Raw genomic sequence first — 18,620 nt, 5'->3', positions numbered from 1 at the left:
AATTGCTTCAACAAATGCAGCCCTTATCAGTGCAAAACAATTATGAAGTAGCAAAAGCATCCGCCCAACGTGGGGCTCGAACCCACGACCCTGAGATTAAGAGTCTCATGCTCTACCGACTGAGCTAGCCGGGCTCTGCCTTCGTTCGCTCCTACACACATTTATATGATCACGTTAGCGGCGCAACAGTAAAACATTTTTTTTTCGCGGATCTAAAATACAAAAGAATTGCTTCAACAAATGCAGCCCTTATCAGTGCAAAACAATTATGAAGTAGCAAAAGCATCCGCCCAACGTGGGGCTCGAACCCACGACCCTGAGATTAAGAGTCTCATGCTCTACCGACTGAGCTAGCCGGGCTCTGCCTTCGTTCGCTCCTACACACATTTATATGATCACGTTAGCGGCGCAACAGTAAAACATTTTTTTTTCGCGGATCTAAAATACAAAAGAATTGCTTCAACAAATGCAGCCCTTATCAGTGCAAAACAATTATGAAGTAGCAAAAGCATCCGCCCAACGTGGGGCTCGAACCCACGACCCTGAGATTAAGAGTCTCATGCTCTACCGACTGAGCTAGCCGGGCTCTGCCTTCGTTCGCTCCTACACACATTTATATGATCACGTTAGCGGCGCAACAGTAAAACATTTTTTTTTCGCGGATCTAAAATACAAAACGATTGCTTCAACAAATGCCACCCTTATCATTGCAAAACAATTATGAAGTATCAAAAGCATCCGCCCAACGTGGGGCTCGAACCCACGACCCTGAGATTAAGAGTCTCATGCTCTACCGACTGAGCTAGCCGGGCTCTGCCTTCGTTCGCTCCTACACACATTTATATGATCACGTTAGCGGCGCAACAGTAAAACATTTTTTTTCGCGGATCTAAAATACAAAACGATTGCTTCAACAAATGCCACCCTTATCATTGCAAAACAATTATGAAGTATAAAAAGCATCCGCCCAACGTGGGGCTCGAACCCACGACCCTGAGATTAAGAGTCTCATGCTCTACCGACTGAGCTAGCCGGGCTCTGCCTTCGTTCGCTCCTACACAGATTTACATGACCACGTTAGCGGCGCAACAGTAAAACATTTTTTTCGCGGATCTAAAATACAAAAGAATGGCTTCAACAAATGCAGCCCTTATCAGTGCAAAACAATTATGAAGTAGCAAAAGCATCCGCCCAACGTGGGGCTCAAACCCACGACCCTGAGATTAAGAGTCTCATGCTCTACCGACTGAGCTAGCCGGGCTCTGCCTTCGTTCGCTCCTACACAGATTTACATGACCACGTTAGCGGCGCAACAGTGAAACATTTTTTTTCGCGGATCTAAAATACAAAAGAATGGCTTCAACAAATGCAGCCCTTATCAGTGCAAAACAATTATGAAGTAGCAAAAGCATCCGCCCAACGTGGGGCTCGAACCCACGACCCTGAGATTAAGAGTCTCATGCTCTACCGACTGAGCTAGCCGGGCTCTGCCTTCGTTCGCTCCTACACAGATTTACATGACCACGTTAGCGGCGCAACAGTGAAACATTTTTTTCGCGGATCTAAAATACAAAAGAATGGCTTCAACAAATGCAGCCCTTATCAGTGCAAAACAATTATGAAGTAGCAAAAGCATCCGCCCAACGTGGGGCTCGAACCCACGACCCTGAGATTAAGAGTCTCATGCTCTACCGACTGAGCTAGCCGGGCTCTGCCTTCCTTCGCTCCTACACAGATTTACATGACCACGTTAGCGGCGCAACAGTGAAACATTTTTTTTTTCGCGGATCTAAAATACAAAAGAATGGCTTCAACAAATGCAGCCCTTATCAGTGCAAAACAATTATGAATTAGCAAAGGCATCCGCCCAACGTGGGGCTCGAACCCACGACCCTGAGATTAAGAGTCTCATGCTCTACCGACTGAGCTAGCCGGGCTCCGCCTTCGTTCGCTCCTACACAGATTTACATGACCACGTTTGCGGCGCAACAGTAAAACATTTTTTTTTCGCGGATCTAAAATACAAAAGAATTGCTTCAACAAATGCCACCCTTATCAGTGCAAAACAATTATGAAGTAGCAAAAGCATCCGCCCAACGTGGGGCTCGAACCCACGACCCTGAGATTAAGAGTCTCATGCTCTACCGACTGAGCTAGCCGGGCTTTTTTTTCTTTATTTCCGTTTTCAACAACATACAGTAATACAATTGAGAAATATTTCAAAAGGTAAAATACATCAGCTAGTCTTGAGCATGATGCAATTTTAAAAAGGCTTTAGTGACGCGAATTCATCCAATTGCGTCACCCATTGAGGAGCGTTGACCGCAAAGTTCGGTACATCTCTTGTATAGATAACGCTTTCCATGAAATATTGTCGCGCTGGTCGTGCATCAACGTCAGCATATCTATCTGCCATCCGTGTTTTCCAGAGTGCATGCATACAAAGCAACATAACCACATCACTAGGAACGCCCCCTGTTTCGTCATAAGGCAAGAATCGTATGCCAAATTGTGACAGTACTAAATCTTTTTTAATTGTGCGCTGAAGAATGTCCCACAAAAATCGTGCATCGTGGCAATCCAGAAATATATGGTCAATAGTTTCCGGTTTCTGACATATTCTACAGTTTATTGTCCAGGGAACAAAAATACCCTTGCTTTGAAGTCATGTCTTCACAGGGAGCGTTTCTATGTGCAATTGAAAGAAATATGTTTTCGCAGAGCTTCGTACAGGCATTCGCTTAACTCTTTTCAACACGTTTCTTTCATCACCCAAATAATAGTTTGCCCTATATAAAGGTGTCGGAAGAAAAACATCCACTAAATCTTTATACAACTTTTTCTTTCCTACAATGCAAAGGTATTCAAGAGAAAAATGCGCGCGAACAATGCGATAAGCAGCCACTACCTCGCGCAGGAAACATGGTAGTGCACCATGTGTTGCAGCGCTGGTTGACACAATATAATCCGCAAGATGGTTCCACAGGCGTACTTGTATTACAGTTCTCAAAAATGTATCACTCTGATCACGCAAAAAGATAAATCTTGAAACTACTTGTTTCAAGAACAAATGTGACAGCCCTAGTCCGCCGTTCCGCACTGCATGAAACAGATTACATCGACTTGTGCGCTCCCAACTGGAGCCCCAAATAAAAACTGCAAACACTCGGTGGAGTTTCTGTATTGTCATTCTTGTCATACTCAATACCTGCAATACATAGAATATTTTGGCCACTAAAAATGTATTGCACACATTTGCTCTTGTAAATACTGAGAATTTGTGACCGCCCCATTTCTGAGTCTGGTCTCTTACTCTATCAGCTTCCTCAAGCCAATAACCAGTCGTTGAATTATGGTGTTGCAGTGGCACTCCAAGGTATACGTTTGGCGAATTCGACCATTGCATGTTGCAGTACACCTCTGGTGTGATTGGCCAGTTTCCATACCAAATGCCGAGACTCTTTGTCCAGTTGACAGCACTTCCTGTGGCTTCACAGAAGGCTGTAGTCTCTTTCACTACTATTTCAACACTTTTTATGTCTGAACAAAACACAGCAATATCGTCGGCATATGGCAACACTTTGACTTCATTATTACAGTATCGGAAGCCTTGAATAGTGGGGTTCTGAAGAATCTTTAAACAGAAAGGTTCTACATACAGAGCAAATAACAATGACGAGACTGGACATCCTTGGCGCAGACTAGAGGTAACTGTTATACTTTCACTAAGTTGCTTATTTATTACTAGTTTAGTGGTACAGCCTTCATAAGCCATTCGCACACCATCTAGAATGACAGAACCTACATTGGTGTGTTCCAGTATTAATAGTAAAATTTCGTGTGTAACCTTATGAAACGCCTTTTCAAGGTCTAACTGTAGCATGGCAACCCGACCTTCTTCGGCATCACATGATTCAAGTATGCTTCTGGCAACGTGGATATTAGTGTATATCGTTCTTCCTTGGATTCCACAGGTCTGGTGAGGCCCAATTAGTATTTTAATTACTTTTTGAAGTCGCTTAGCAAGCACTTTCATGTGAACTTTATAATCAACATTTGTGAGGCTTATTGGTCTGTAAGGCTCTACAGAGCGTAACTTCAAAGGATCATTGGTCTTTGGAATTAGTACCATATGTGTCATCCTAAATGATGGGGGCATCATTTTCATTTCGTAACACTCATTTATTACGCGGTGCAATACTTCTGCCATTTCTGCTTTAAAGCATTTATAGAAAGCTGCCCCTAGTCCATCTGGTCCAGGTGATTTACCAAGGCTTAAGTCATCAATTGCTTTTTCAACTTCTTTCACGCTAATTGGTCTTTCTAGCTCCTCACATAGTTTTTTTTCTAATTAGGGATTAGTGGCAAGAAGTTATTTTTAAACAGCTCGGTGTTTTCTTTGTTATGATTTAGTAAGTTACGGAAGCGCTCAACGAAGGCCATTTCAATGATATTACTATCTGTGGTAACACGGTTGGGATAACAAATTTCGTTTATTTCTTTTTTTACTGCATGCCGCTTTTCATCGCCTAGAGCTCGTTTGGTGGGCGTTTCCCCGCACCAAAACCGCTCTGCGCGTGCCCTGACTACTGCGCCTCGATATCTTTCAATGTCAATTGCTTCTAGCTTACTTTTAATTTCTTTTATTTGCTTTGCAAACAAGCCCGGCTTGTAGTTTTCCGTTGCAATCATAAATTCTAGCGTGGTATAAAGTTCCTTTTCTTTCTCTTTTTCTTTTCTGTGTAGCACACATGCTCGGTCAATCGCAGCAAGTTTTATCTCTGATTTAAAGATTTCCCATGAAGCTGAAATGCTACCTGACTCATCACACAAGTTATGTATCTTTTCTTTTAGTTTTTCAAGAAAAGGTTGATCCTGTAATAATTTATCGTTGAACTTCCAAGTAAACCAACTAAATTTGGAAGCTTTTCTTTTGTGCCCACAGTAACTGCTACTAAACAGTGATCACTGAATCTAACACATTTGACGTGATAGTCAACACATTCAGGCAAAAAAAGAGCAGGCACATAAATACGGTCTAACCTGGCATGGCAATCACCTTGGAAGTGGGTGTACGTCGTGCCGTTTCCAGAGACTAGTACGCTTCCTACATCTTCTAGGTCATGTTCATTTACAAATTCTGTCAAATACATCGCACTTTTGTCTCTCGCCAGTAACTTTTTACTTGTATCCTCTGGTCTTTGCACACAATTAAAGTCGCCAAACAGGATGACATTTCCGTCACACTTTACATACGATTGTATAGTTCCAAAAAATCACGTCTTTCTTGGGGTGTATTAGGCGCGTAAACGCATAGGGCCCGCCATAACATACCACAAAATCCAAAATCCAACACAACAAACCGGCCACTCTGGCATGCTATAACTGCTTCTTCAACAATATCTATAGAATTTCGATATAATATCAAGCAGCCTCCAGACGTACCCACAGCATGCGACACGCAAATATTAAATCTAGCTCTGAAAGTTTCCACCATTCCATCTGTTTGCTCTTGGGTCTCGATTTTTGTTTCTTGTACAGCGATCAGATCCAGATCATTTTCTAAGAGAAGGCGACTTAGCTGGTATTGTTTCCTGCGGGCTGACAAGCCACGCACATTTAAGGTCGCTATGCGTAAAGGAAATTTTAGTTTGTTAGCCATATTAAACAGGTTTTACAATACTTGTAGTACTCACATCGCCGTTCGACAGGATGGTAGGCTCCGACATCGTTTTTGTTGCTGGTGGGTTTAGAGCCATCTTGTCACATAAAGAGGCCCGATCAGTGATCGGACTGTCCGAGTTCTCACTACACAAACAGTTCCCTCGCTAAGGCGGGGGCTCTGTGGGCATCGGTCTCCGGTCGGGTGGTACATTGGGCTTGAAATGCGTGATGCTGCGACGAGCAGTGCCCGTCTTCGTAGGTGGTTCCCCTGTGCTCGTCTGGCCGTTGTTCTGTCTGTTGTTTTGGGTTTCATGACGGGTATGCTTCGCTGCAGCGCTGGTAACTGTTTCCATTGCGACCTCGGGAGCTTCCGTCACTTCAATTATATCTTTTGAAGGCATAGTCGTATTAGCAACTTCATGTTGACGAGCGGGCCCTTTGTCTGTGTTAGTTGCCGCGGCTACGGGGCCTTCGTCTTCGTTGGTGTCCTTCGTGTTCGTATCTTTCTTTCCGGGTGGCTTTGTCTCAACAGTTGTCACAGCGGAGTCTTCATGCTCATCTTCCCGTGTAGCTTCCTTGGCGTCATTCAGGTCCATAATATGTTCCGACGTATCATAACTTCGCGGTGGTCCTGCTACTGATGCATAAGATTGCACGCACATGGTCTCATCGTGGCCATAGCGGCGACAATGGCCACAGCGTGGGACACGACAGTCTCGTCGCATGTGTCCGATGCCGTGGCACCGGAGGCAGAGCGGTGCTCTGCCCGGAACAGAGACAAGCGCCAGGTCTTCCGCAACTCGCAGTTGATGCGGCAAGTCATCCGTACTCACGCCCACCTTCAGTTGTAAGGTCACTGACCTCGTTGTAGTATTCTTCTCGTTACAGCCTTGAACACGCCACTTATCTCTGGTGACTTCCAGGACTTTGCTGAATGGAGCCAATGCAGTGCGCACGTCTTCATCGGGAACGCCATGCAAAAGCCAGTACAGCTTTATCCTTAGCACCTGGTTGCACGGATCGACTACAACGCAGCGTCGGTCTTTCACAGTGAAGTTTCCAGCTGCCAGCATCTTTTTCTTTGCTTCGTTGTCACAGAACGTCACCGCCCAAACATGATTCATTTGATACGCACCTAGTGCGACCACTTCCGGCAGTAGCGAAAGTTGCTCGAGTGCATCTCTAAAATGTTCGACCCTATACGGCCTGGCTTTCAAATCGGCGTGTAAAAAGACAGTGTCCTTCACAGTCGTACCTGAGGGCAAAGTCGGCAAAACAATTTGGTAGTCCTGGCTGAACATCTCGGTTGACCTGTTACCGCCGCCTCGGGGGGCGGCTATACCTCCTCCTTGGGAGCTCATGAGACGCACGTCCGCACGCTACGGTGGCCAGAAGTGGAATCCCGAGCTAGCCGGGCTCTGCCTTCGTTCGCTCCTACACAGGTTTACATGACCACGTTAGCGGCGCAACAGTAAACCATTTTTTTCGCGGATCTAAAATACAAAAGAATGGCTTCAACAAATGCCACCCTTATCAGTGCAAAACAATTATGAAGTAGCAAAAGCATCCGCCCAACGTGGGGCTTGAACCCACGACCCTGAGATTAAGAGTCTCATGCTCTACCGTCTGAGCTAGCCGGGCTCTGCCTTCGTTCGCTCCTACACAGATTTACATGACCACGTTTGCGGCGCAACAGTAAAACATTGTTATTTCGCGGATCTAAAATACAAAAGAATGGCTTCAACAAATGCCACCCTTATCAGTGCAAAACAATTATGAAGTAGCAAAAGCATCCGCCCAACGTGGGGCTCGAACCCACGACCCTGAGATTAAGAGTCTCATGCTCTACCGACTGAGCTAGCCGGGCTCTGCCTTCGTTCGCTCCTACACAGATTTACATGACCACGTTAGCGGCGCAACAGTAAAACATTTTTTTTCGCGGATCTCAAATACAAAAGAATTGCTTCAACAAATGCCACCCTTATCAGTGCAAAACAATTATGAAGTAGCAAAAGCATCCGCCCAACGTGGGGCTCGAACCCACGACCCTGAGATTAAAAGTCTCATGCTCTACCGACTGAGCTAGCCGGGTTTTTTTTTCTTTATTGCCGGTCTTCGACGTACACAGATAACATATACACTGTACAATGATAAAAGCAATGACCGTCTTGGGTCCTTGCAAATAGTTAAAAACACTTGATCGCCACTAGTTCATCCAATACATGTATCCATTCGGGTGGTTCTTTTCTCTTTTTTTTCTTTATTGCCTGCTTTGACACTAGCAAAAAAATACAAATGCATATATACAGTGCACCGACATCACATCAGGCGGGATTGTCTTATTAAAATTTCTTGAGGCACACCAGCTCATCAAGAATGCTAACCCAGTCTGCGGGTTCACTCTGTGCACGATACACTTCTCGTATAAAAGAAACACTTTCAATGAAGTTCTCTCGCGTAGAGCGTACATTGGCGTCAGCATGACGAACAGCCATTCTCGTCTTCCACAAACTGTGGAGGCCCAGGACCATGAACATATCAAAAGGTACTCCTTGATCACTTTCAACTGGCAGGAATCGAATTCCATACGGGGTTATGGGGAGTTCTTTTTTGAGAGTGCGCTGCAAGACATCCCAATGAAATACTGCGTCCCGACAATCAATGAAGGCATGTTCAATTGTTTCGGGCTTTCTACACAGCAAGCAGTTTGTTGTCCACGGTACGAATATTCCTTTCTGTTCAAGCCATATTTTAACGGGGAGGGTGTTTGTGTGTAGCTGGAAAAAATTTTTTTCGCAGTAGGTCTTACAGGCATCCTTTTGAGTCGTTTCAGCACATATTTTCCTGGGCCTCCACAGTGAACCATCCTATACAGTGGGGTAGGTAGCATGCTGTCAACCAAATCGACGTACAGTTTTTTTCTTTCTCACTGAGCACAAATACTCCAACGAAAACCGTGCACAGAGTATTCGAAAAGACGCAACTACTTCACGATAATAACCAGTCGCTCTTCTACTGATAACACTGGATGTAGTTAAAACAAATTCCGGCAGTTCTGTTGCTATTCGCGCCTGAATGACAGTGCGGAGAAAAGCATTTCTTTCGTCGCGCAGGAAAAAGAACCGCGATACAATCTGTCTAATGAACAAGTGTGAGAGCCCAAGGCCTCCACTGCGAACACTGCGATAAAGGTTTGTACGGCTGGTTCGCTCCCAAGTGGAGTTCCATATAAAGGTGGCAAAAAATCGGTGCACTTTTTGAACATTGACGCGAGACATCAACATTACTTGCAGCATATACCAGACTTTGGCAATCAAAAAAAACATTGCAAGCTGAGGCACGCGCAAACACTGATAATCCCCGGCCTTGCCATCCCTTTATCTTTTCTTTCATCAATTCTGTTTGTCCGCTCCATAACTGCGTCGAGTCTTGATAGTGCTCAAGGGGCACACCTAGATAGGGTGCAGGCACAGTAGTCCATTGCATTCCGGCGAAATTAGTGGGCATCGCGTCCCACTTTCCATGCCATATGCCAACACTTTTTTCGAAGTTTATCTGGGCACCTGTGTACTTACAGAAAGATCTTGCCAGGCGGACAGCCTCGATAACGCTTTCCTGGTCTTCACAAAAGACGGCGACGTCATCTGCATAGGCTAGCATTTTAACTTCAGCGGCGTGCAGCCTAAAACCACGTATGTTTACTGCCACACAAAAAGGTTCGAGCTATACGGCAAAAAGCAATGGAGACAAAGGACAGCCTTGTCGTACAGACGAGCGGACTGGCACCTTCGAACTAAGGCATTTATTAATTACAATCTGCGTTGAACACTGTTCATAAGCCATTTTAACGCCCTCTAAAATGATGTTCCCATCATTGCAGTGCTTCAATATAGAGAAAAGCACCTCATGTGACACCCGGTCGAAGGCCTTCGCAAGGTCGAGTTGCAACATCGCCACCCGACCCCCAATGTCATCACAACATTCTAGCAGATTCCTTGCAATGTGGGTGTTGGTGAAAATTGTGCGGCCTTTAATGCCACACGTCTGGTGTGGCCCTACAAGCTCCTTAATCACGCTTTGGAATCGTCCAGCCAGTACTTTCATAAAGATTTTGTAATCTGTGTTGGTCAGACTTATCGGTCTGTATCAACCTACTAAAAGAAGCTTTTCCCGGTCATCGGTTTTAGGAATCAACACTACGTGTGACATGCGAAATGAGGGTGGCACTTTTTTAAATTCATACGCTTCTGAGAGTAGTCTGTGCAAGATACAGGAAAACTCGTGACTGAATGATTTGTAAAACTTGGCGCCTAGGCCATCTGGCCCTGGCGATTTTCCTGACGGCAACTCCTCTATCGCCCTTTCAATCTCTGGTACACTTATTGGCGTTTCAAGGCTTTCTCTAACACCGTCTTCCAACCTTGGCATTTCGCTCATGAATTCGCTGTCGAAGCCTAGTCCAGAGCGAGCCCCATTGCCGTACAATTCCCGATAATGCTCAACGAAGGCTCTCTCGATTAAGGCAGCTTCTGACGTCACCTCGTTTTGAAAACGTATCTGCTTAATCTCGTTTCTTAACGCATGCCGCTTTTCATCGCTCATTGCCCGTTTGTTTGGCATCTCACCCATCCATAACCGTTCGCTCCGAGCACGTATAACTGCAGCTTTGTATCGCTCTGCGTCAATAACTTTCTTTACATTTTCCGCTACCTGATCATGAACCGTATTTTGTACGCTCAAAAGAAATTCTAGTTGTCTTTGCAGCTCTCTTTGTTTCTGCAGTTCTTCATTCTGGCGGCTGCTTCCTCTTTCGATCGCAATGAACTTAACTTGGGCCTCAAATTCTTCCCATGCAGCCATAAATTTGTCATGCTTGTTTGTCATCAACTCTAATATCTTTTCCTTTACTCTGCGCACAAATGGCTCATCATCAAGCAACATTTCGTTGAATTTCCACATGTTCCAGTTGAATCGTGTTCTTTTAACTTTTTCCCCCATCGCGAAGCTCACTAAGCTATGATCCGTAAACGATAGCGGTGTGACATTATAACTGTTACAAAGGGGGATCAAATCTAGTGAAACATACACTCTGTCCAGCCTTGATCGGCTGTTTCCTTGAATGTGCGGGTACTGCGGAATCGTACCGTCAGTGAAAATTTGACCCACATCTTCTAAGTTGTGGTCGTCAATTAGGGAACTCAAATAGAGAGCGCTTTTGTCACGAACACGTTCCCCTCGGTTTCGATCTTCCGCAGTACACACACAATTAAAATCACCAAGAAATATGATGTAGCGGTCACACTTTAGGTACTGCTCTATATACTCAAAATACAACGCTCGGTCATTCACAATGTTCGGCGCATAAACGCATATGAGCCGCCACGACGCTCCGGAAAAGGAAAAATCGACAATGAGCATGCGGCCAGTTTGACATACAGTTACACGTTCTTCAATAATGCCAGCACTCTTCCGCATAAGCAGCGCGCACCCGCCTGATGTACCATTAGCATGACATACGCACACATTGTAATGCGCCGTGAAAGGCGTCACCATGCGATCGGTCTGCTCTTGAGTTTCGACCTTAGTTTCTTGTAAGGCGACAACATCGAGTTCGTTCTCCATACACAAGCGACTGAGTTGATACTGTCTCCTTCGCGCTCCGAGGCCACGAACATTTAAAGAGGCCACTCTCAATGCTGTCTCTAATTTCACCGCCATTAGTCTGTATAAGCAAGCCGATCGCAAGGTGCCGCTGGAGAACAAACCATTCCAACACTTTGTAAAAAACTTTCCAAAAACAAATGCTCAACGAAAAGCCGCTCTAACCACACGCGTACCTTTACGGTGTACGCGTAGGCTAATTCTAAAGTGGCACCCATCTCTTGACGTCGCTAGTCCGGGCGCCCCAGTAGGCGCCAGGTCCTAGGTAGGCGGTTCTGCCGCCGTCCGTCTGTCCGGCGGGATGTTCGGTTTCGGGCGAATGGACGCCCGACGACTCGCCTGGATTTTCTGCGGCGGTTCGTCTTTGGTCTCGTTGTCAAATTCCTCCTCTTGGCCGCTCGTTACGTCCCTTGCTCTCTTCGTAGCCGCACTGCTTGCACTCGTGTCTGCGACGTCCATCATTGCAGTTGCTGGCCCGTGCTCTGCTGTACTCGCCCCGGCAGAGGCGAGTTCTATGACCATTTCTTCGTTGCCTTTTCCGTCACTTGTCTGCACTGCAGCTTTCTGTTCAGTAGTTACTACAGTTGCCACCTTCGAGGCTATGTAAGCCTGCTCAGTGGGCGTCGCAAATGTGTCGGCCGGCAGAACTTGCGCACGGAAAGACTCATCCACGTCTGCTTCATCCATTAACAGGTCAGCCACGTCCTCCCGAGGCGCCGGTCCCGTTACGGACGCGTAGGTCTTAACACACTCCGTCTCATCATGGCCGTAGCGCCGGCAAACGGCACATCTCGGGACGCGACAGTCACGTCGAACATGACCGGTGTTTCGGCATTTCAGGCAAAGTGGTGCTCTGCCTGGTACAACAACTAAGGCCTGCTCACCAGCGACACGAAGTTGATGAGGCAGGTCTTCCACGGTCATACCCGTCTTCAAAACCAACGACACCGCACGCGTTGAGGATGCTTTATCTTGCACTCCGTGGACACGCCATTTCTCCCGGAAGACGTCCATGACCTTCCCGTACGGTGAAAGGGCGGTGCGTATGTCCTCGTCCGTCACGTTGTGTAACATCCAATGCAGCTTCAGCCGCACGGCCTGGTTTGCTGGATCAACAACGATGCACCAATGTTCATTCACTTTTACTTCCTTGGCGCTTGCAAGCCTTTTGACACCTTCATCGCTCTTGAAAGTCACTGCCCAAACATGGCTCATTTAATACGCCCCTAGGGCGATAACATCCGGCAGTAGGCCTAAGCTAGCCAGTGCGTCGCGGAAGTGCTCCACCCGATACGGCCTGGCACGCACATCAGCATGTAAAAACAATGTATTTAAAACAATCCGACCTGTAGGCAGTTGAGGCAGCAAAACTTGATAGTCCGGGTCTTCTGAGCCAAAATTCCTGATACCGCGGCCCTGCTGGGCCGCTGAAGCCGCTCCTATGGAGCTCATGTTCGACACGTCCGCTCGCTAGCACGGCAGAAAGCCGAATCAGGTGGTTCTTTTCTCGCTCGATAAGCTTCACGCAGATACAGTACGCTTTCCAAAAAATGATCTTTCGCAGGACGAATAACTAGCCTCTCGTGACGCACATCCATTCGTGTCTTTCAGACGCTGTGTAAACAAAGTGCCATAAACATATCACATGGCTTATCTGCGTTTTCAGTTGGCAAGAAGCGGATGCCGTACGGTGTAATCAGTAATTCTTCTTTCAACGTTCGTTGTAGGATGTCCCATAGGAATACTGCATCTGAACAATCAAGAAACATATGCTCAATGGTTTCCGGTTGCCTGCATCTCAGGCAGTTCATGGACCATGGTACAAAGATCCCCCTTTCCCTCAGCCATGGCTTCACTGGAAGCATTCCAGTGTGTAATTGAAAGAAAAACGTTTTTACGGATGACCGTACCGGCATCCGCTTCACTCTTTTCAGCACATTTCTTCCACTGGATTCAGAGTAGTACATTGAACGATAAACAGGCACTGGCAATGATACATCAAGTAAATCTTTGTACAGTCTTTTCCGCTTAACAGATGCAAGGTAATCCATTGAAAAGCGCGCATGTAAGAATTGAAAAGACAGCACGACTTCTCGCAGGAAGCCTCTGAGCCTAGGTCCTATTGTGTTATTTGACGACACAACAAATTGAGGTAGCGCGTTAGGCAAACGCGTTTGAAGGACTGCGCACAAAAACGGATCTTTTTGATCACGTAGAAACAAAAATCTGGACACCACTTGTCTTAAAAAAAGATGAACTAACCCTAGGCCCCCACTTTTCACCGTCCTAAACAAATTAGTGCGACTGGTGCGCTCCCAGACGGAACCCCAAATAAAGATGGCAAACTGCCTGTGTATTCTTTGTATGCTGACTCTTGATGCGCATAGTGCTTGCAGCACATACCAAATTTTGGCCACTAAGAATACATTACACACCGTTGCTCGGGTGAACATTGACAGATCTCGTCCACCGAACTTCGCCGTTTTTGCCTTCATTTCTTCCACCTCTCCTTGCCAATAATCTTTCGTGTCCTGGTGGTGTTGTAGAGGTATCCCTAAGTACTTGGTCGGCAAATTTGTCCACTGTATTTTTGCAAAAAAATGGAGGTGTGTCCTCCCACTGTCCATACCATATCCCAGTCCACTTGCCCCAATTAATTACGCTTCCTGTCATTTTACAATATTTTGTCACAACATTCACAGCATTTGCTTACACTTTGCGCGTCGTCGCAAAAAACAGCGACGTCATCCGCGTATGCCAGCAGTTTTACTTCACTGTAACCCACCCTAAAACCTCTGATGTTGTTATCATCTATTATCTTTAGACACAATGGCTCAAGATATAGGGCAAACAGTAAAGGCGATAAACCACATCCCTGTCTCACGGAAGATCTGACTTGAATGCTGGTGCTGAGTGTTCTATTAACTATCACTTTTGTGGAGACGTCTGCATAGCACATTCTGATCCCTTCTGTTAAGATTGATCCCACATTCACGTGCTCCAAAACATCAAAAAGAATAGCATGTGTCACCCTATCGAATGCTTTTTCTAAATCCAATTGTAGCATGGCCACCCTACCAGAAAAGTCATCACAATGCTCAAGTACTGTTCTTGCTACGTGTATGTTAGTGGTAATTGACCTGCCCTTGATGCCACATGTTTCATGTGGCCCTATCAACCGTGTTATTATGCTTTGTAACCTTCTGCCCAAAAGTTTTGTGTATACTTTATAATCTGTATTCGTTAGGCTGATTGGACGATAGGCTCTCACAGATAGGAGAGATGTGGAATCGGTGGATTTTGGTATCAGTACAATGTGACTCTCGCGAAACGATGGCGGCAGTATCTGGTTTTCATAAGCTTCTGTGAATACGTGGTAAAGGCCTGTAGCTATTTCTGTTTTGAAAAATTTATAGAATGCTCCACTTAATCCGTCAGGTCCTGGCGTTTTGCTAGGGCTCAAGTCATCTATAGCTTCCTCTATTTCTTTGATGCTAATTGGCAGTTCTAATCTTTTTCGGTCTTCCTCTTCCAGTCCGGGCAAAAGGTGTAAGAATTCACGATCGAAACCGTGTTCACATTGCGGTTCCTGTCCTAAAAGTTCGTCGTAATATTCTACAAAGGCGCGTTGGACGGTTTCTTTGTCACGTACTACTACATTTCGGTATGTTATCGCAATAAAAATGATTGAATTGAATTGAATTTATCTCTTTTCTCGAGGCATAACTCTTTTCATCCGAAAGCGAGCGCTTTGTAGGTTGTTCCCCGCACCATAAACGTTCTGCGCGTGCGCTTATAATTGCACCACGATATTTTTCCTTATCGCCAAGTTCCAACTGTGCTTTTGTTTGTTTTATTTCTTTTGCGAAACACCCCGGATGGTTGCTCTCGATGCTTAAATAAAAGTTGAGCTCAGTTTGTAGTTCCATTTCTTTTCTTTTTTCCTGGTGATGTAAAACACTGGATCTTTCTATTGCTGTTAGCTTCGTTTATTGCTTAAAACACTCCCACTTTTCCGTGTAGTCTTTTTGATCACCCGATAACAATTCTTTGAGGCTATCTTGAATTTTTTTACAAAGGTTTCGTCCTGCAGCAGTTTTTCATTGAATTTCCATAGTCCCCAGTTGAAACTTGACGGATTTTTTGGACCAAGTGAAAAAAGGACCAAGCTGTGGTCGCTAAAATAAACATGCTTGATTTCATAATCACTGCACAATGGTATCGCTTCCGCAGAAACATAGACACGATCCAGTCTTGCGTGGCTGTCCCCTTGAAAATGAGTGAACTGATGTGCATCATTATTGACTAAAACGTCGCCTACATCCTCTAAATTATATTCTTCCGCCAGTGCTGCTAAATGTAGCGCACTTACATCAAGACCAGGTTGCTTACGGGCTCTGTCTTCCACTTTGCACACACAGTTGAAGTCTCCCATCATGACTATGGTTCTCTCACATTTCAAGTGACATTCCACGCTTTCAAAAAACGCCCTGCGCTCGGCTGTTCTATTTGGCGCGTAAATGCAGATAACACGCCACTTCAGAGTACAAAACAAAAAATCACACATTATAATGCGCCCGCTATCATCACTAAATACATTTTCAACACATATACCAATATTATTCCGGAGAAAGAGCGCACAGCCCCCAGCTCTTCCGACAGAATGGGAAACACACACATAATATCTAGTCATGAAAGGTTGCACTAGGCGGTCCGTCCCTTCCTCAGTTTCAATCTTTGTTTCCTGAACCGCAATAATGTCGAGATTCTTTTCGATGAACAAGCGGCTAAGCTGACATTGTTTCCTCCTTGCCGTAAGACCCCGCACGTTAATCGTGCCGGACTGAGCTAGCCGGCCTCTGCCTTCGTTCGCTCCTACACAGATTTACATGACCACGTTAGCGGCGCAACAGTGAAACATTTTTTTTCGCGGATCTAAAATACAAAAGAATTGCTTCAACAAATGCCACCCTTATCAGTGCAAAACAATTATGAAGTAGCAAAAGCATCCGCCCAACGTGGGCCTCGAACCCACGACCCTGAGATTAAGAGTCTCATGCTCTACCGACTGAGCTAGCCGGGCTCTGCCTTCGTTCGCTCCTACACACATTTACATGATCACGTTAGCGGCGCAACAGTGAAACATTTTTTTTTTCGCGGATCTAAAATACAAAAGAATTGCTTCAACAAATGCCACCCTTATCAGTGCAAAACAATTATGAAGTAGCAAAATCATCCGCCCAACGTGGGGCTCGAACCCACGACCCCGAGATTAAGAGTCTCATGCTCTACCGACTGAGCTAGCCGCGCTCTGCCTTCGTTCGCTCCTACACACATTTACATGATCACGTTAGCGGCGCAACAGTGAACCATTTTTTTTCGCGGATCTAAAATACAAAAGAATTGCTTCAACAAATACCACCCTTATCAGTGCAAAACAATTATGAAGTAGCAAAAGCATCCGCCCAACGTGGGGCTCGAACCCACGACCCTGAGATTAAGAGTCTCATGCTCTAGCGACTGAGCTAGCCGGGCTTTTTTTTTCTTTTTTTTATTGCCGGTCTTTGACAATGCACAAAGTATAGAAACAGACATCACAAAAAGAACACCTACAGAACATACTGAAAAACATGAAAGCCATCCGCCCAACATGGACTGGCGTTGTCAAACTAAAATTCTTTTAAAGCTGTCAGAGGTTCTATCCTCGACAGCCAATCGGGTACACAATCTTGCATTTTCTTAATTTCAATGAAACGAGACATACTTTCTCGAAAATAAATACGAGCAGGCCTAGCATCTGGGTCGCAATGGTACCCAGCCATTCGTGCCCGCCATAAACAGTGGAGGCCATTGAGCATAATTAGGTCGTATGGAACCCCGTCCTCATTATCAATCGGTAAGTACCTGATCCCATGCGGATACAACGAAAACTCCTTCTTGATTGTCCGTTTTAGGACGTCCCAGAAGTACACCCCTTCCCAGCAATGCAAAAACACATGATCTACAGTTTCAGGTTGCTTGCAAATCAAGCAGTGTGGGCCCCATGGTACAAGGAAGCCGCGTTCTTCCATGAATGTCTTCACTGACAGTGTTCCTGTGTAGCCTAAAGAAGAATCTTTGGCCCCAGTAGGCACCTCCATTCGTTTCACCCGTTTAAGGACATCCTGTCCTGGTCCTCCACTGTATATCGCTCTGTACAATGGCACTGGAAATATAATATCGCATACATCTTTATATAATGTCTTTCTTTTCACGGCAGATAAATACTCGAAAGAAAAACGCACAGAAAGAAAGCGCACACTGTCGACTACTTCTTTAAGATAGCCGCGAATCGTTCCTGGCATACTATTGGTACTATGACAAAGAAGTCTGGCACGGCTGTGGACGACACGAAGGACGCCGACAGGAAGACACAACTGCGTAGGCTTAGCCAGGCGCACCAGGAACAGCGTCGAGCCCGAGCCCCACTTCAGAAGCGCTGGCAATCCGGCTGCGGAGCTCTGCACGGCGTACTTCTTCTTCCTTACATCTTCCCCCCTCGCTGAAGACGGAGCCGCACAGAAGGCCTAAGGCGTCGTAAGGACGAAGGGCTCGTGATACGGCTTGAGCCGATCGACATGGACAGTTTCGCGGCTTCGGCGACGCAGGTCCGTAGGGGGCGTCAGAGGTTCGATGACGTAGTTCACCGGAGAAGTTTGCTGTAGAACCCGGTAGGGTCCATGGTATCGTGATACAAACTTGGAGGAGACACCTGGTGTCGAAGTAGGAGGCACCCACAACCAAACGAGAGCGTCAGGCGAAAACTGGTTGTGGGGGCGCCCGTCGTCATGACGAAATTTCTGTAGCGCTTGTTCTTGCGTTGTTAGAGAGCGAGCTAGTTGCCGACATTCTTCTGCATACCGGGCGGCTTCGGAAACCGGTGTACCCTCTGATAAGTCGGGACGGTAAGGAAGAATACTGTCAATCCGAAATGACGGTTCTCGGCCGTATAGAAGAAAGAAGGGAGAAAAGCCCGTCGTTGCCTGGGGTGCCGTATGTAGGCGTACGTGACATAGGGAAGGATGAGGTCCCAGTTTGTGTGGTTGGAGGCGACATACATCGAAAGCATGTCGCCAAGAGTTCGGTTAAACCGCTCTGTCAATTCATTTGTTTGCGGGTGATATGCGGTGGTACAGCGATGAATAATGCGGCATTCAGTGAGAAGTTCTTCAATGACATCGGCGAGAAAGCCGCGACCTCGGTCGCTCAGGAGTTCGCGGGGGGCGCCGCGACGGAGAACGAAGCGTTGAAGCAGG

At 46.0% G+C, this 18,620-nt stretch overlaps 16 non-coding genes and 1 pseudogene across 16 annotated transcripts; all 17 read right to left on the bottom strand.

Moving 5' to 3' along the window:
* Positions 1 to 61: 61 nt before the first annotated feature.
* On the bottom strand, positions 62 to 134 carry Trnak-cuu (transfer RNA lysine (anticodon CUU)). Its single transcript has one exon. It is a non-coding gene; the product is annotated as a tRNA-Lys (tRNA).
* A 153-nt stretch (positions 135 to 287) lies between these two features.
* On the bottom strand, positions 288 to 360 carry Trnak-cuu (transfer RNA lysine (anticodon CUU)). Its single transcript has one exon. It is a non-coding gene; the product is annotated as a tRNA-Lys (tRNA).
* A 153-nt stretch (positions 361 to 513) lies between these two features.
* Positions 514 to 586, bottom strand: Trnak-cuu (transfer RNA lysine (anticodon CUU)). The gene has a single exon. It is a non-coding gene; the product is annotated as a tRNA-Lys (tRNA).
* A 153-nt stretch (positions 587 to 739) lies between these two features.
* On the bottom strand, positions 740 to 812 carry Trnak-cuu (transfer RNA lysine (anticodon CUU)). The gene has a single exon. It is a non-coding gene; the product is annotated as a tRNA-Lys (tRNA).
* Positions 813 to 964: 152 nt separating this feature from the next.
* Positions 965 to 1,037, bottom strand: Trnak-cuu (transfer RNA lysine (anticodon CUU)). Its single transcript has one exon. It is a non-coding gene; the product is annotated as a tRNA-Lys (tRNA).
* Positions 1,038 to 1,188: 151 nt separating this feature from the next.
* Trnak-cuu (transfer RNA lysine (anticodon CUU)) lies at positions 1,189 to 1,261 on the bottom strand. Its single transcript has one exon. It is a non-coding gene; the product is annotated as a tRNA-Lys (tRNA).
* A 152-nt stretch (positions 1,262 to 1,413) lies between these two features.
* On the bottom strand, positions 1,414 to 1,486 carry Trnak-cuu (transfer RNA lysine (anticodon CUU)). Its single transcript has one exon. It is a non-coding gene; the product is annotated as a tRNA-Lys (tRNA).
* A 151-nt stretch (positions 1,487 to 1,637) lies between these two features.
* On the bottom strand, positions 1,638 to 1,710 carry Trnak-cuu (transfer RNA lysine (anticodon CUU)). Its single transcript has one exon. It is a non-coding gene; the product is annotated as a tRNA-Lys (tRNA).
* Positions 1,711 to 1,864: 154 nt separating this feature from the next.
* Trnak-cuu (transfer RNA lysine (anticodon CUU)) lies at positions 1,865 to 1,937 on the bottom strand. The gene has a single exon. It is a non-coding gene; the product is annotated as a tRNA-Lys (tRNA).
* A 153-nt stretch (positions 1,938 to 2,090) lies between these two features.
* Trnak-cuu (transfer RNA lysine (anticodon CUU)) lies at positions 2,091 to 2,163 on the bottom strand. The gene has a single exon. It is a non-coding gene; the product is annotated as a tRNA-Lys (tRNA).
* A 5,069-nt stretch (positions 2,164 to 7,232) lies between these two features.
* Trnak-cuu (transfer RNA lysine (anticodon CUU)) lies at positions 7,233 to 7,305 on the bottom strand. The gene has a single exon. It is a non-coding gene; the product is annotated as a tRNA-Lys (tRNA).
* Positions 7,306 to 7,458: 153 nt separating this feature from the next.
* Positions 7,459 to 7,531, bottom strand: Trnak-cuu (transfer RNA lysine (anticodon CUU)). Its single transcript has one exon. It is a non-coding gene; the product is annotated as a tRNA-Lys (tRNA).
* A 152-nt stretch (positions 7,532 to 7,683) lies between these two features.
* On the bottom strand, positions 7,684 to 7,756 carry Trnak-uuu (transfer RNA lysine (anticodon UUU)). The gene has a single exon. It is a non-coding gene; the product is annotated as a tRNA-Lys (tRNA).
* Positions 7,757 to 11,586: 3,830 nt separating this feature from the next.
* LOC125943432 (uncharacterized) lies at positions 11,587 to 12,777 on the bottom strand (annotated as a pseudogene).
* Positions 12,778 to 16,335: 3,558 nt separating this feature from the next.
* Trnak-cuu (transfer RNA lysine (anticodon CUU)) lies at positions 16,336 to 16,408 on the bottom strand. Its single transcript has one exon. It is a non-coding gene; the product is annotated as a tRNA-Lys (tRNA).
* A 154-nt stretch (positions 16,409 to 16,562) lies between these two features.
* On the bottom strand, positions 16,563 to 16,635 carry Trnak-cuu (transfer RNA lysine (anticodon CUU)). Its single transcript has one exon. It is a non-coding gene; the product is annotated as a tRNA-Lys (tRNA).
* A 152-nt stretch (positions 16,636 to 16,787) lies between these two features.
* Positions 16,788 to 16,860, bottom strand: Trnak-cuu (transfer RNA lysine (anticodon CUU)). Its single transcript has one exon. It is a non-coding gene; the product is annotated as a tRNA-Lys (tRNA).
* Between the last annotated feature and the right edge of the window lie 1,760 nt (positions 16,861 to 18,620).

Source organism: Dermacentor silvarum, chromosome 2 (genome assembly GCF_013339745.2).
Source record: "Dermacentor silvarum isolate Dsil-2018 chromosome 2, BIME_Dsil_1.4, whole genome shotgun sequence".
NCBI lineage: Eukaryota > Metazoa > Arthropoda > Arachnida > Ixodida > Ixodidae > Dermacentor > Dermacentor silvarum.
Note: the sequence above shows the minus strand (reverse complement) of the source record. Positions and strands in the feature narration are given on the sequence as shown.